Source organism: Nelumbo nucifera, chromosome 1 (assembly GCF_055504915.1).
Source record: "Nelumbo nucifera cultivar China Antique chromosome 1, China Antique-T2T, whole genome shotgun sequence".
Taxonomy (NCBI): Eukaryota; Viridiplantae; Streptophyta; class Magnoliopsida; order Proteales; family Nelumbonaceae; genus Nelumbo; species Nelumbo nucifera.
The window spans coordinates 126,879,835-126,895,562 of NC_142649.1; positions in this window are offsets into that span (position 1 = coordinate 126,879,835).

A 15,728-nucleotide genomic window follows, 5' to 3' on the forward strand; every position below is an offset into this window, starting at 1 on the left:
CCTTGGCAACTATTATGGCCAAGACAATTCAAAGCTTCTTTTGGAAAAATATCATTTGTTGACGACTGCAAGTTCAAAGAATGGTGTGGAAGCCTAGGGATAAGTCAGCAGTACACCGTGGTTGGATACCCTCAAACTAATGGGCTAACTGAGGTCACCAATAGGACGATTCTATACGGATTGGAGTCAAGATTAGACACAACCAAAGGGTTTTGGGCAAACAAACTATACAACATTCTCTAGGCATACCGAACGACACCTTGGATTGCAATGGGTGAAACTCCCTTCAACTTGACATATGGGACAAAGGCTATCATCCTAGTAGAGATCGGCTAGCCGATACTTTGAACTGAAGCATACTAAAGAATTAAGAAACGGCCTCGACCTATTGGAAGGTGTCCGAGAGCAAACCCAAATCAGGGTTGCATCATACCAACAAAGATTTGTAAGATACTACAACTCCCGAGTCATAGAGCGTCACTTCAAGGAAGGCGACCTCGTCCTTAGAAAAGTCATGGTTCTTGAGCCTAGAATTGGAAAGCTTGGGCCAAACTAGGAAATCCCTATAGAATCAAGCAAGTAGTATGATCCGACACCTTTCGGATGGAGTATATGGGTGGAAGACCTACACCTTGTACATGGAACTCTAAAAATCTCCGGATGTACTATCAATAGTAGTGTAATTACTTTAGTGGAAAATTGTAAATGAAAAGTGCAAGCTCCTTTCACCTTAGATCTTTATTTGTGTGAACATTCTCGTTCCCTTCAACTAATAGGACCCCTCGACCGATCAACTGTAGCATACAACCTTTCTTAAGGTTATATGCCCAGACTAGATGGCAACCCCTTGGCTAGCCGACCACAGCATACAACCTTCTATATGGTTATACACTCGGACCAGACATTAACCCAAGGCATACGACACTTTGTGAGTCATATGCCTAGTTGCCTTTTAACCTTCTATGACTAAGGCAAGAACTTCCGAGACCTCGACAACTATTGATGAGTTAGGCCATAACCCTAGCCTCAGCCTCAAAGACCCTTAAAGAAGCGAGTCTTTGGAGGTCAAAGAGCTGACATCGGCTAATTACTTAATAAAAACACGACAAATGACACACTAAGTAAATGACACTTCTCCAATAAGGCAACCACTCGTGACCTCAGCTATAAAGCCCTTGTGTAATGATGCATTGAGCATGATGCCAGCCTTAGCCATAGTCACCTTCCTTTTTTATCACTAAGGAAAGGAGTTCCAAGACTTCGATAGCTACTATTGAGCAGTTTGTGGTGCCAGCATCGGCCTAAAAGGCTAATATAGAGCGTTCTCACGAAAGACCAAGTAAAGAGCACTTTAGCAATAAAGAATTACTTTATTAAAGGATGACAAGTTTCTTTACAAAGATGCCTCTTCAAGGGGAGGCATCAACCCCTTGCACAAAAAAAAAAAGAAGAAGAAAAATAAGAGAAAAGAAAAAAGAAAGAACATCTTTTGGTAAGAAACTTAAGTTCTATTTACTTAGGTGTCTTTACAAAAAAAGGCCTCTTATGGGGAAGGTGTCAACCTCTTACAAAATAGAAAAAAGAAACAATATACAAGTTTCAAGGGCATGTAGGCCCAAACAAAAGAAAACAAAAAAAAAAGTTTATTGGCCCCCTCCAGTTTAAGCGACAACCTAGGCAGTGGTGTCGGTAGTAGCATCGACGATTGGGTTCTCGTTCATCCCCAGTATATCTATTATTTGTTGAGCTTCAGCAAACAGATCTAATTGGCTGACATCGAAGCTTGAAAGGATCTTCATCACTTGAGCCTTGTAGTCATCAAAGCCCTCTAAATAAGCCTAGGAGGCAAAGGTGATCAGGTATGTCTCGTGCTCCTTCTAGGTTTTGTATCTTCAACTACCTTTGCAGTCGACTCCTCCAGCTACTGCTCCATTAACACCAAGGAGGACTTTAGCTCATTCACAAGGTCCCTGTTATTCTCCACCTCGACCTTGACCTTCTTGTGACGCTCATGCTTGTTGCGTGCCCGGCCCTCAGCCGCCTCCCGGTCGAATTACACCTCAGTCGTTTGCTACTTTAGGCGCTCAATCTTCTCTTAAGCCTGTCAAAGCTACTGGATCAACACCTCGACCTTATCACAAAGGCCGACCGAGCAAGAGACCATCTGCACATGAAAAAGGAAAATCATTAGTCACATTCGCTAAGAAGACCTCGACAACACAACAGACTCGAAGAATTGTGTGCATACCTCAACGGCCTTGTTTAAAAGTGTGTACTGGACTGAATCCATTAGGTACTACGTCTAGGACTGGCAGTCCCTGGGAAGGAACATGTCGTTTGCTAGCTGTTGGCTGACACTAGGAACCGACAGGGAGTCCACCTCTCGGACACCCCACTATAGCAAGAATGTCCGATGAGGGGTCAGACGACCAAGGCACCGCCTAATATGACCCACCTGAAGTCTTTTGTCCCAAGGATCTCAAGCCATTTTTGCAGGGTGCTTTTGCGTCGGTGTCTTATTACGGCCCCCCTCCTCCAGTAGACACCGAGGTGTGCTCTTGGCAGCTCCCTTCCCGATGGCTCTTTTATACGTCGTGACCTCCAACAACTTTGCCTTTCTGTTGCCCTCTATTTCTGTAAACAAGAGAAGCAAATGGGTCAGAAGAGTGCCAACAAAACTCAAGCGATTTTATAACTAGTAAACAATGAGAGCATCCACACCAAGGGGGGCAGAACTAAGGCCGGCCATCACCAAGGGTCCAACATGAATTGTTCCACCTAGCTGAAGCCAATTCAACATGGTCTTCTCCTCATCGTTGTTGTGTGGCTTAATCCTCTCAACCAACGTATTTGGGTTCCCTCAACTAGACTGAAGGACTAGCCTTGGGGGCAACTAACAAAGAAGAATTTTTTCTTTCAGTTGTGGACAGACGACGGGTTGTCCACTATCCTTCCCCATCAGCCTTGGAAGTACCATAAGCCTTTCCTGTCAGGATGCTTCCTTAGTGTAAATAAACTCTAAAATATATTTAGTGTCACTAGCACCTCTCAAAGATGGGCCATCACCAATACAACCACTATCGTCCTAACGACATTGGGAGAGATATGGCTAAGGGTGAAGTTATATTTGTTTAGGATCTCGGGAATGAGGGGGGGTGCAAGGTCAGAGCTGGAACTCTAACCCTATAGTCCCCTGGAATGTAGTACTTCTCGACCAACGTGCTAAATTGCCCCTTGCCAAGAATGCTATCTAGGTTAGAGCAAGGATAATGCCCTAGCATCATGCCTCGGCCCTTTACCTCAACCTGCTCCTCGGTCTCTTCCACATCTACCACATTAAGGACCCCAAGAACATTCCTTGGGGCATTGGTCTTCGATCACGTGGAACCGATAATCTCATTGGCAGAGTTCACACTCTGTTGTTTGTGCTCGGCCCTGTGAGACATGACCCTCTCCCTTAACACTAGGATGCTAGACGTCCAATAGGAGTTCTCAAAGTCACTACTGTCACTCCCATCACTACTAGGAGTGCTTGTAGGAGTACTCTAGTCAAGAAGGTTATAAGCTTCACAACCAGAAATCAAGGCCGACATGTTGGGGACAGGAACCCTTTACCTAAAGATGTTAGTTAAAGAGGGTCTAAGAGATTGGTTGTTGATAGCCAAGGTGTCCTCAGTAGCTCCAAGGCAAAAGGTTTTGAGCAAATGATGAAGAGTCGCTTAACCAACTCTCTATTTAAAGAAAAATGTACGGCTCAAATCCAATTTATCTAACGGCCATGGACCTGCCGACCTGATAGCTCAAACCAACGGGCTCCATGTTGCACCGACCTCGGGAGACGAAATTATGCCAAGAGATAGGGTCGATTCACTCGTTGACTCTGGCTCAAGGATAGCCGAACCGAGCCCCCCGTACCGTCTCGTGCACGACTTCATTCAGTTGACCCTGATGCCCATCCTACGTACAATCATATGACAGGTGACATTAATGCCCATATAGGGCACTAACAACGGACGTAGATAGCCTACTCCTGCATGGGCCACAGTCACATCCCCTCGGCCTGGGATGGTCCTTTACTGACGTAAAGGGTGAATAGTGGAGCATTTTTCGCACAACCGCTGAGAAGAGCTCTGCAACCGAGGCCAACACCTCTACTTGTATCTACTATACTCTCTTCGACCGAAGCGGAGGCCTCCGCACAATTCACCTACTAGTGCTACAGCCTCGAAAGTAAGGGGCAAGTGATGTAGGAATATCTGGCCGACCTAGGGATCTTAACACATGGCGTCGGCCTGATGTATCCAGACCGTTCATCACCAACCATTGCCACTTGCTTCTCCTCTAAGGTAACTCCGACTATAAAAAGGGGTCCCACATTGAGGTAAACACACTATGGAACTTAAGCTCTAAGTCTCCTTTCTTGCTTAGTCCGACCTCACATCCTTCGATCTACTAACTTGATCGTCGGAGTCTTCGCTGTTAGGATAACTCCCAGGGCCTTTGACATTTTCTTTCTCTCAGCAGGTTGGACCCGTCGGCCTCGAATGCTAAAATTACATTATTGCCCTCAACTCCACATTTGGCAACAACATTCACCATTGTTATCTACCTCCTAAGGGTAGTTTGCCCATGAAGTAAAAAAAAAAAAAGTGTGGATACGGAGACGAAGGAGTAGGGCTGTTCATAAGAAGGCCCAACCCGACCAAACCGACCAACCCAGACCGACCCAACCCGAGTCGGCTGGGTTTTCATCAGCACGGGTCGGTTTCGGGTTGTGCAAATTCCTAAACCGATGATTCGGGTCGGTTTTGGTTTTCACACAAGAAAACCGAAACCGACCCGAACCAAACCGACTTAGTTCAAATATGAAGTTCCAAAGCCCATTAGTCCACCTAGTTTTTGAATGGTTGTAAGAAACTTTGGATTAGTGAATAGTGATTAATGAACAACTTTTGTGATTAACTTTTCATTTAAATTTTATCATAGGAAATGGCTGAAATGATGTTCAATTTATGACTGTTTTTAAAATTAGCAAGATTTTAACACAGGGATGAACTTAGAACCGAAACCGATCCAAACCGACCCAACCCGACTCAAACCGACCAGGTCGATTTTGCTTAACACTAGGTCGGTTTCAGTTTCTATGTCAAATAACCCGACCAGGTCGGGTCGGTTGGAAAAATCGCAATAAACCGACCCAACCCGACCCGTGAACAACCTTACGAAGGAGAATTATATATATTGAGTCTATATTCATTGCCTAAAGCCTGTCCATCGATCCGCCTTCTTCAATCTACATTCGTGCCCACTATTTACTTTGTGTTTCAGAAGATACAGAGGTAGTGCAATGGAAATTTGATTGTTTATATACTCGGTACGTACATGGGAGGGATCGGATGGTAAATCGGTTGCTGTTGGTGGTTTTGCTCACTATTTCACCACACCAACTAGTTTAGCAGATATGATCGTGCTCTATTCTATATTGTGTTTATGTTATCCTTCTATCTATGTAGTGTTTTTCCCAAGCTTGGATTGAGGTATTTAATCGAGAGAGAGAGAGAGGCTTTCAAGTTGAATGACGTAAATCTTGTGTGTTCTTTTTTATCTCTTTATTTTATCAAATAGACAGACAGCTGAATTCCTTTAAGATGAACAAATTTCAGTGCAAATCGGTTACACTAGGGAGTAGTCCATCCCGTTGGTATGGGTAACAAATCCTTCCTTACTAGCCCGAGACGGAAGCGATCTGTCAATAAAAGTGTATTTATAGTGATGGATCGATCGAATCCATGAACAAAAATATCTGTCGGTATTTATCATTTTTATTGTATACAATTGTTTTGCAAAATGAACCAAACAATTATTAGTCAATTTTATTAGACACCCAAGTCTTTTAGGTTATATTTGGTTTCATAGAAAATAAGAATTAATGAAACCAAAGTAGAGGAAAAGTTCTTAATATAATTTTTGAAATTTCTTAAAATCTCTCTCTCTCTCTTATTTTCTTATTTTCTATCAAACCAAACAAAGCCTTGGTATGCTTGACTACTTATAATTCTTTAACCATTCAAACAGTGGTATAGTCTTTGGGTCTTGTATCCGTGACCCGGCTATTGACCTCTTTGGGTCTTGGGTTTTCATGGTTAAACGGACTAACTGCCTGATTAACTGGTAAAAGTTAAAACCTTTTCGAAGTCTTACAGCATTGCATTAAACTGTAGGGTTTTGTTAACGAAATGCAAATTGTGGACTTTTTTTTTTTATTTTTCTGGTAGCAATTTTAGTTACTTTTAGCATTAAATTATTAACAGTTTATTCTAGAAAGAATTAGTTTATAAATATATCAATTTGATCCGCATAAATGGCCTAACCCATCTTAGGCTTTAGCAGCCTTAGCACTGTCAATGGATCGGTTCTACCTGACAGACCCGACCTGACCGAATTCTGGTTCTTGATTGTTTCAAATCAATTCATTCCCGAACTGATTATTTTGTTAATAATAAATGAATTTTTTACTTCTTTTGTAATTTTTATATATTTTACTTATATGTAAAAGTATACATTTCATAGATAATATATAAGATTATTTTGATTAAAAACACTTTATTTATCAAATTATAAATAATTTATTATTTTACTGTCATTTTTTTTTAGATTATATTATCAAGAACCAAGTTTTAGGTTGTTATTTATTTAAATAATTATAACTGTCAGTATTGTCGGGTCTAATCGGGTTAGACTCAATTATCTCAATTGTTAATCGGAATAATTTTAAGTATATGATTTTGTCCCGATTAATAATTTGGATGAAACTATTGCATGCTATCCCAAACCAGATTCAACCCATTGACAGTCCTAAGCAAGCTACGCCTTTAAAGCATATGGGCTGTTCCCTAGGCCCAAGTATTGGGGCAGGGCTTCAATATATTGGTCCAGTCCAGAACAATTTCTTCAATGAAATTAGAGGACGGGTCGAACAATCAGTTAAAAAAATCAATAAATAAAATGACTCAGTAGAGCAATGGCTCAATCAGCTAAACATATAGCGAACAGCTGAATGTCCAGACAAATCCGGTTGATTTGGGCCAACATGAATTCAACGGCAAGGTGCCAACTCGCTGATAGGTAAGGTCTATTGTTGGTTGTAGCGGAAACTTGGAATTAAATCTTGTGTGCACGGTTGCACCTGGATTGGGGATGGACTACCCTTATTGTGTAACCTCTTGGAGTTGATCCCATATATTTTACACACCACTGGTGTGGACTGTGGAGCGCATTTCACAGCCTGTTGAACAGTTATTATGTTCAGTTAATCCTATTTTAAGTGTCATTCAGACATTAAAATTGCGCTTAATTTAAAAGAAAATGTAGGAAAAGGAAGATGACCATTGGCCACTGTTCTTTTGCATTTTTTTTTCTTTCAAACCAAACGCAGCCGTAGGGAATCATTTGGGCCTATTTATGTATGGCCCCAACGCGTACACAGTGGTCATTGGTCACCTGTGGGATGCCTTGGTATTTGCAGCCCAAATAAGGTTTATGGCTTTCTAGGATTCATAATATGATGGGCTTGGCGGGGCCCAGTCCAAGATCATCTAAGCCCAGAACGATGATTGATTAGCATAAAATCCCATACCTTATCAACCATGTGGTTTTTATTTTTCTTTCTTCCCCTCAAAGATAGGAAATATTAGGTTTTTATTCCACCCTTTCAGTTATATTTCATTACTCTAATTTAATAACAATAATAGATCAAATTAATAAGTTGTTTCCTTTTTTTTTTAAATTATTTTTTTACATGAAATATAAAATGTTATATATGTTATTTTCATTTATTTACAAACTTTAATTATTTTTTTCTTAAACTTTGAAGCTTACGCTTTGCAACACCTCGAGGCTTATATCTCACTTTTTTGGATCATTACAACTCAACTATGCCTTTAGCCTTTAAAAACATTGGGTTAGCCTCAACCCAACCTAACCCAGCCCGACTTACACCCCTATTGAGAGCATGGGAATACAAGTTCAAGCCGCTCTGTGAAAAATAAAAAGAAAGGCTAAAAGTTAGGTCCATATCAATTATAGACCACCCAAGACCCCGTATACTTGGGACAATTATTGGATGACATGATTGGCTTTGTTTTTCAAAACAGAAATAGCTTCTACATCAGCAAAATTAATATAGTTTTCTGTTAATATAGCAATTGTTTCTTTTTAATTTGAAAAACATAATCATAAACATTAACAAACATCCCCTAAATAATTTTTAATTTTTTTTATTTTTTATTTTTATTGCGCATACCAACATTCTAAGACTAATAAATAAGCCTAAAATGGTCATTAAATAGTGAAATAAGTTAAGTCGTATTATTTATTAGGATTATGCATGTATGTATGTATGTATGCATGCATTTATTGCCTAAACTTAACCCATAAGATGATAAGACTTCGACAAGACAAGTAGACAACTTACCAACAAATAATTGGAAGTATTCAAACATGCCAAAGACAAAACCAAAGAAATGCGACTATATGATTTCTTTCTTATAATTGTTACTCACTATATACTATATAGAAGTTAGGTATTAAGCTACCAAAATTGTCAATTATAGAGCATGCCCACATGACCTCAGATGTAGCACGCCTGGTTGAAAACATGTGCGGTCGAGTAGATCTCTATGATGAGGACGGATCATGAAGGAAGATGCAGAGCTTCACCTAATTTTTCCTGGCAACATTTTTATATTCTAAGCTTAATTACATTAACAGGTTTGAATCATCTGATGATGATCAAACAAAGATAATCTCTTCATATTTGATTATTACCAACTGGGGTCAAAAGAGTACATTATAATTAATTATGTAATTTTGAAATTAAACTTGAGTTAAATTTTGTTTCTTTTTTCCTCTCATTTTTTTTTAATGAGATGGAGATTTTACAGTAGATATTTCCCCTAGTGGATGTAATTAGAAATAATTGTTTATGTATTTTTTTTTTCTTTTGTGAATTTGTGGGGTAATTAAAAGGAGATATGGGTAGAAACCATTTTATTGGGTCAAAGAAAAGAGAGAATAAGTCATTTTCTTCCACCTAAAATTCAAACAAAAAACAAAAAAAAAAAATGGTGATCCTCTAAAAATGGAAGCAGCTAACACATGATCAAACCCATGTACCTCCTCACCCCCATTATGTGTATTATGTAATATCAGGGAAGATAAAGGAAAACTGTAACAATGACATAATTGGTTCAATGAATCTATTTCTCTCACTTAACAAGCACCCTCTCTTTTTTTCTAGAGCATTCATAGCCTTATAAGCCTTGTGGAAGGCATCTCGTGAAGCTTCAACCTCCCATGTTACAGGACACGTTCAGAGGGTCAATGCAAGGGAGAGGAGCTCCACCTAAGGGTGCCAGTGGACCGGTTTTGGATTGGACCCCATCCAGTCCAAAATTAATTTGGACGGACCAATAAAAAATTTATATTGAATTGGGTTGGATTAAACCAATATTTGATCCATTGGTATAAGATAAGAATATATGTGTCGGTGGATCAAATTTGGGTTGAAGCCAATCTAAATCAAAATGAATTTGAACAGATTGGATCCAAAACATTCATTGGCTTGAATTGGACCTAATCCATTTATAATGGACTCACATTGGACTGATTCGGATTGGACCAAATCCAGTCCAATTGACAATCCTAACTCCACCAAATTAATTAAAATAGGCGGGTGGAATTTATATAGTGTAGGGGGAGCAAAGGTTCCCTTGGGTCGGGGGTTGGTCCCTCGGCCACGAAGAGGGCCAATGCCATGCATGTGGATGAATGGATGTTAATGATATAAATACAATAAATTGAAACAACCACAAAAATATCCCCTCAATGTTTAATTAATTTCGCATAAAGATACACTAGATGACTAGAGTGGACCCCTGCTTCGTAGGGGCTATTGACAGGACAAATTACTTTCCAACCACTTGGTGTAGAAAACTTTGAATAAAAATTATGTGCAAATGGCAAAATGGAAAACATTGTTTTTCAATTTTTTTGCAATGTCCTTAAGAAATTTTGACTTATGAAAACCCAAAATGCCAAAATTTAACCTCCAAGAAGGCTGTTAAATCTCAGGGCCAAACTCTATAAAGGTGAAATGTGAAAGTTTAAATATCTCTCAAATATAAATTGTGCAATGTTGCTAGTGACAAAATTGATAAGAGGTTTATTAACCCAAAAGTCTTAAACATGCCAACTTGTTTTAGTGATATAGAGGAGGGTGCCCTGAGTTCTGTGTACTCATGAATGTGGCTATGTTTTGTTGACATAGTGTATAGATAGGCATTTAGGTCCGTTGTGTTAAAACTAAGGCTTTATTAGCATTAAGGTTTTTTGGTAATTTAAACTTAAGGCTTATGTCTTGCAAGAAGAGAGGAGTTGAGGAGAAAGTGAGATGTTAGAGAGCTCATATCTAACTAAGGTTGCATTTGGCAATTGGCATTTCTTATTTAAAGGATTTATCTCTTATATATTATATATAATTTATTATTTATAATATAATATTATATATTTATTTATTTAGAATATATGTTATAAATATAAAAATGGAAAACTAAAAAATTGAACCGATCAAAAATCGAAACCAATCAACTGGTTAACCGATAGTACCGGTTTGGAAAAATGTAAAAATCAGTAGGACTGGTTTAATTTTAGAAAAATGCTCATGATTCGGTTAACCAAACCGTGAACACCTTTATGATGACTTAGAGGAAAACCGTGATCTATCAAGAGGATAAATCAAATCCTTTACTCTGTATCCAGAGGTTTATAAATTCCTTACTTCATCCATCTATCCATGGTTTACCCGGTGAATAAATCCTTTATTTTATCTATCAATGAATAAACAAGATTTAACCATTGGAACCTCTGCATTTGCAATTTTCACACAATGTAGATTCCATTTAGCACATGGGAAGCGCTCGACTGTACACCATTTCCCATTCCAGTAATGTTAAGCAATGTACACAATATTCCAAGAAAACTTAATTTGGCCCATTTTTTAAAAGAAGAAATGATCTTTTTCATGGACGATGATAAGGCCGCACCTTCTAATTTTGAAAATGTTTTGGGCTGCATTTGGCATTCCTTATTTATTAAAATACCTCTATCAACACTAAGTTTTTAACTGCAAAAAGGAGAAAATCCTTAAAATAAAAATGCTAATTGCAGACTTAAAACTCTTATATTGCCTGCGAGTAGATTCCTACGTGAGAGCACCCAGTAAAGTCTGTTATATTAATTACTGTTATTATTACTGTTATAAATTACTGTTATTAATTGCAGTTATTACTGTTATTTATAACAGTAATTAATTACTGTAGTTTAATAATTATTGATTATTACAGTAATTTAATAAATATATAATTAGTGATTATAATTAATAATTACTGTTATTATAAATATTGTTAATAAATAGATATTTACTTTAAATTAAAATTATAAATATTGTTATTAATAAATATTGTTAATAAATTTAGTAATTATTGTTATATTAAAAATGTTATTAAAAGTATTGTTATTGATTATTTAATAAAAGATTATAATTACTACTACTGATAAATACTATTAATTTAATTTAATTTTGGTAATTATTAATTTAATGAATATTGTTAATAAATCATATTCATAAATTTAATATTTACTGTTATATTAAAAATAACTAAGTAATATTATTAAAACTATCATTAATGATTATTTAATTAAATAGTATAATTACATACTATTATTGATAAATGTTGTTAATAACATTCTGACAACCAACGGTTCGACCGTCCAGTTCGAATGGATGGCTCATTCTGATAACAAAAATTACAAGCATAAAATTACGGAACCATTCTGGCCACCAATTTTCGGGTCAACGATTCGATCATCCGATTTGAACAGACGATCTGTTCTGAAAACAAAAATTATAGGCAAAAAATTGAGTTTGTGGGGTCCATTAAACAGTATCATACGGGTTATGTCATTCGAGCGTGTGACTCATATGACCCGAAAACGGAACCGTTATGGCCACTGGTTTTTGGGTCGACGGCTCGACCGTTCGGTTCGAACAGACGGCCCATTCTGACAACAAAAAATTACAGAACCATTCTGGCCACCAGTTTTCGGGTTGATGGTTCGAACGGACGACCCATTCTAACAACAAAAATTACAGGCAAAAAACTGAGTGTGCGAGATCCATTAAGCAATATCATACGTGTTATGTCATTTAAGCGTGTGACTCATACAACCCGAAAATGGAACCGTTCTAGCCACCGATTTACTGGTTGATGGTTTGACCGTCCGATTCGAATGGATGGCCTGTTCTGACAACAAAAATAAAAAAAAAAAAAAACAAAAAAAAGGCCAAAACCATTGAAATGGGTCAATGGATAACGATTTGACCACTCAGGTCAATGGGTCGTTGATTGATTCAACGGTTTTTGGCCAGGGTGTTAGACAGTGTATGCCCTTAGCTCCAATCAAATTGATGTACTGGTGCATTTATTGTAAATGACTAATAGTACATAATTGGTTCATGTTATATATGGTGTGTTTCTGTATAATACCCTTAAACTAGACACTAATGAGACTCGCGTTAGCTTAGAATTTTCATAGCCATTGGATAGACCTGGGGAGGTTTATCCTGCCAAGGATGACACTAATGTGCTAATAAGTTAGTTGGGGTGGCTCGTCTCAGCTGCCAGGGTGAGACCTGAAGCACATGTAGTGTGGGTTTGCTTGAAACCCTAAACTGAATCATTTTCCAGTTATGCCATGGACCTTGGAGACAGATGGGAAAAACTAGAAAGTTACACCTGACCCCTAGACTTGATTATGGTACTGCACTAGGTGTTGGATTGGGCTGTCTTTGATATGTCAATCAGTGAGATCCTTAGAGGGGGTCAAAACCTGGGTATGTTGGGACAGTTCGAGAATTCACTTGAGTGGGTGATCATAGTGACAGGATCAGCCCTTTGTTGGACAAAGTGAATGATCAGGGAATGCACTCTCTCTGATGGAAACCTAAACTATTGGCAATTGATATCAAATTTGTTGACATTTATTTTGGAAATATGGTTTCACAAAATGTTTGCAAAAGGTTTTAATTTTTGGGATCCATGTGAAAACCATGGTTTTTTGTGCTTTTGGATTTTCACTATTCAAAGGTTTCTTCTGTTGTGGGTTTTATTCGAGCGTATGCGGTATATTCATTTTTTTTTTCATTTTCTACTGTTTTTGTATTTGGTCTTCTTCAAGATCCTCCAAAATGGTTTAGGGTTTGCCACCATTTTATTTCTTCTCTTTTATTTTTTCTTTGGGTTTTCTTGTGCAATGCTTTTTTTTTATTTTCTTACAAGACGATTTGCTTTGTCTTTTTCTTTGATTGCATGTATGTTTAGCTCCACCTCAAAGCGGAATTTTGGATTCAATTTTTTGATTTTTTTCCTTGGTTTTTCCGGTTTGGTGGATTTACCGCCAATTTTTTTGTTCAGTATTTAAGGTCATTTTGGATTTATCTTTCAAGGTTTTGGAATCCTTTGCAATGTACACCCTTCCCATGATTATGACTATAAAGTTATTTTGTCTAATTATTGACATCTAAAAAAACGACTCAGAAACGAAACCATTTCTGGCCACTGGTTTCTAAGTCGACGATTCGACCATCCGGTTCGAATGGATGGTTCATTCTAACAACAAAAATAAAAAAATTGGCCCGGGTCAACGGGTCATTGACTGATTCAACGATTTTTGGCCAGGGACTGGGTTTGGAGTAAAACAGAACCGGTTTCCTGGACGGTTCCATGGCCGAACGGTCCTATCGTCCGGGTCAATTAGGAATTCTCGATGTGAAACAAAGGATAGCTATGTAGTAGAATTCAAAACTATCACTGTATGATCGTGTTCTTTTATATGAGGTGCTTTGCTAGAGAAAAATTTAAAAGACGAGTACATGATGATCTCTTTTAAGTCTTTATATGAGTTTCAAGACTTGAATACTTATAATTACAAATTTCTTATTAAGAAACCATTATATTAACATAGCAAATAATAATGTTACAATTCCAATCCAACCCCTGCAAAGTAGGGCCCCTCCGCTAATATAACAGTAATAAAATATTAGAAACTCCCACATTATGGATCTCAGATCCTATAGTGATCGGCCAGGGAGGTCCCTATCTTGAGTTGTTAAAGAAATGAAGTTTCTTAGACTTCTTTATCAATGTCCCTACCATTTATTGACTACTTAATTTCTCTTCTTTGCGTCATAACAATATGAATAAAAAAAATGAATTAGTAGCCTTGCCTATATATTAGGGTTGCTACTTATTGGGATAAGTCAGCCCACTTATATATTAACCCAAAATATACAATCTTCTAGGAACATTTGTTTTTTATCTTTAATTTCCCTTCTTAATTCTCTAAATTTCATAAAATAATAAGTAGGTAGGAATATTCTTAGTTCATGTTTTGGTTATAAACACCATTATCTTGACTAGTAACTCACTTGTAGTCAGAAATAAAAAATGAATAAGAAAATGACAGCCTATCTTTCTATTAATATTCTTTTCTTAAATTATTCCATGACGAGCTGTACATACTTAACCAATGCCTCAAAAACCTTCACACTGTTGGTACGCATCAACCGTTTTAATTTTAGGCAATGTTTTAAAAATCGATTTGGAACCGGAACTCTTTGGGCCACCAGTTTATGAGTCAGCAGTTCAATTTTTTGTTTGAATGAACAGTTTGATCGAAATTTAAAAATAATAGGTCAATCGCCACCATTGTTTGAATGGACAGCCCCCAAACCTATTTCGCACTCAATAGAAATTGATGCTGCACAGTCTGGGCACTCTGAGCTGGCTGAGAGTTGGCTCCTAGTAGTGATGGACGACACCTGAGAGGAAGAAGAAGGTGAAGGGTTCCCTGGGAGCTCTCCTGGAGGGAACACTCCGATGGCTAAGTTAGAACTTTGGGGAAAACTCAAAGAAGACGCAGAGAGTTAAGAGTGCTGAAAGTGCTATCTTCAATACCTTCGCTTCATTAGGGTTGGGGTCCTTTTATACCGGAGCTCGGTCACATCAGGTGTAACCGCCACTGCCCTAGCCATTACCGCCAGGGCAGAGGTGGCAGGTGCAGGCTGCTGCTACAGGTTGCTACTGCAAGGTATGAACTCCGACAGTTGTGCCATGCTTTCCAGGGATGGCAGACAGAACGCCGCTTGGCAAGGGATCCAAGTAAAGCCACTGGATCCGGTAGGTACGAATGTCAGGCAGGCACGGATGTCAGGCAGATCTCCCTGCAGTCTACTGAGCTACCGTACATCGAACTACCTGGGGCAGATTTGTCTTGCACCGAGGTGCCGAGGTACACCGAGGTGCCTGCATTGGAGGCGAGCCTTAAGCAAGTTCAAACAGAAATCTCGACGGTGCTGCCTCGAGGTGTTTCTCCCTCGGGACACTTAGCCAAAATCCGGGGTGCTCCCTTCTTAGGAAGGGAGATCTCGGGACCCAGGAGGAGCTCGGGCCCTAAGAGGAGTTCAGGATCTCCCACACTTGGTGGGAGTCAAGGTTGGCCGGGCGCTAGTCGCCAGCGAGTCGCTTAACCCGCCGAGCGGCCAATGTTGGACTCGGCGGGTCCCTCCCGTCGAGTCACGGTTGTGTTGTTAGGCTAAGTTGTTCGTCGAG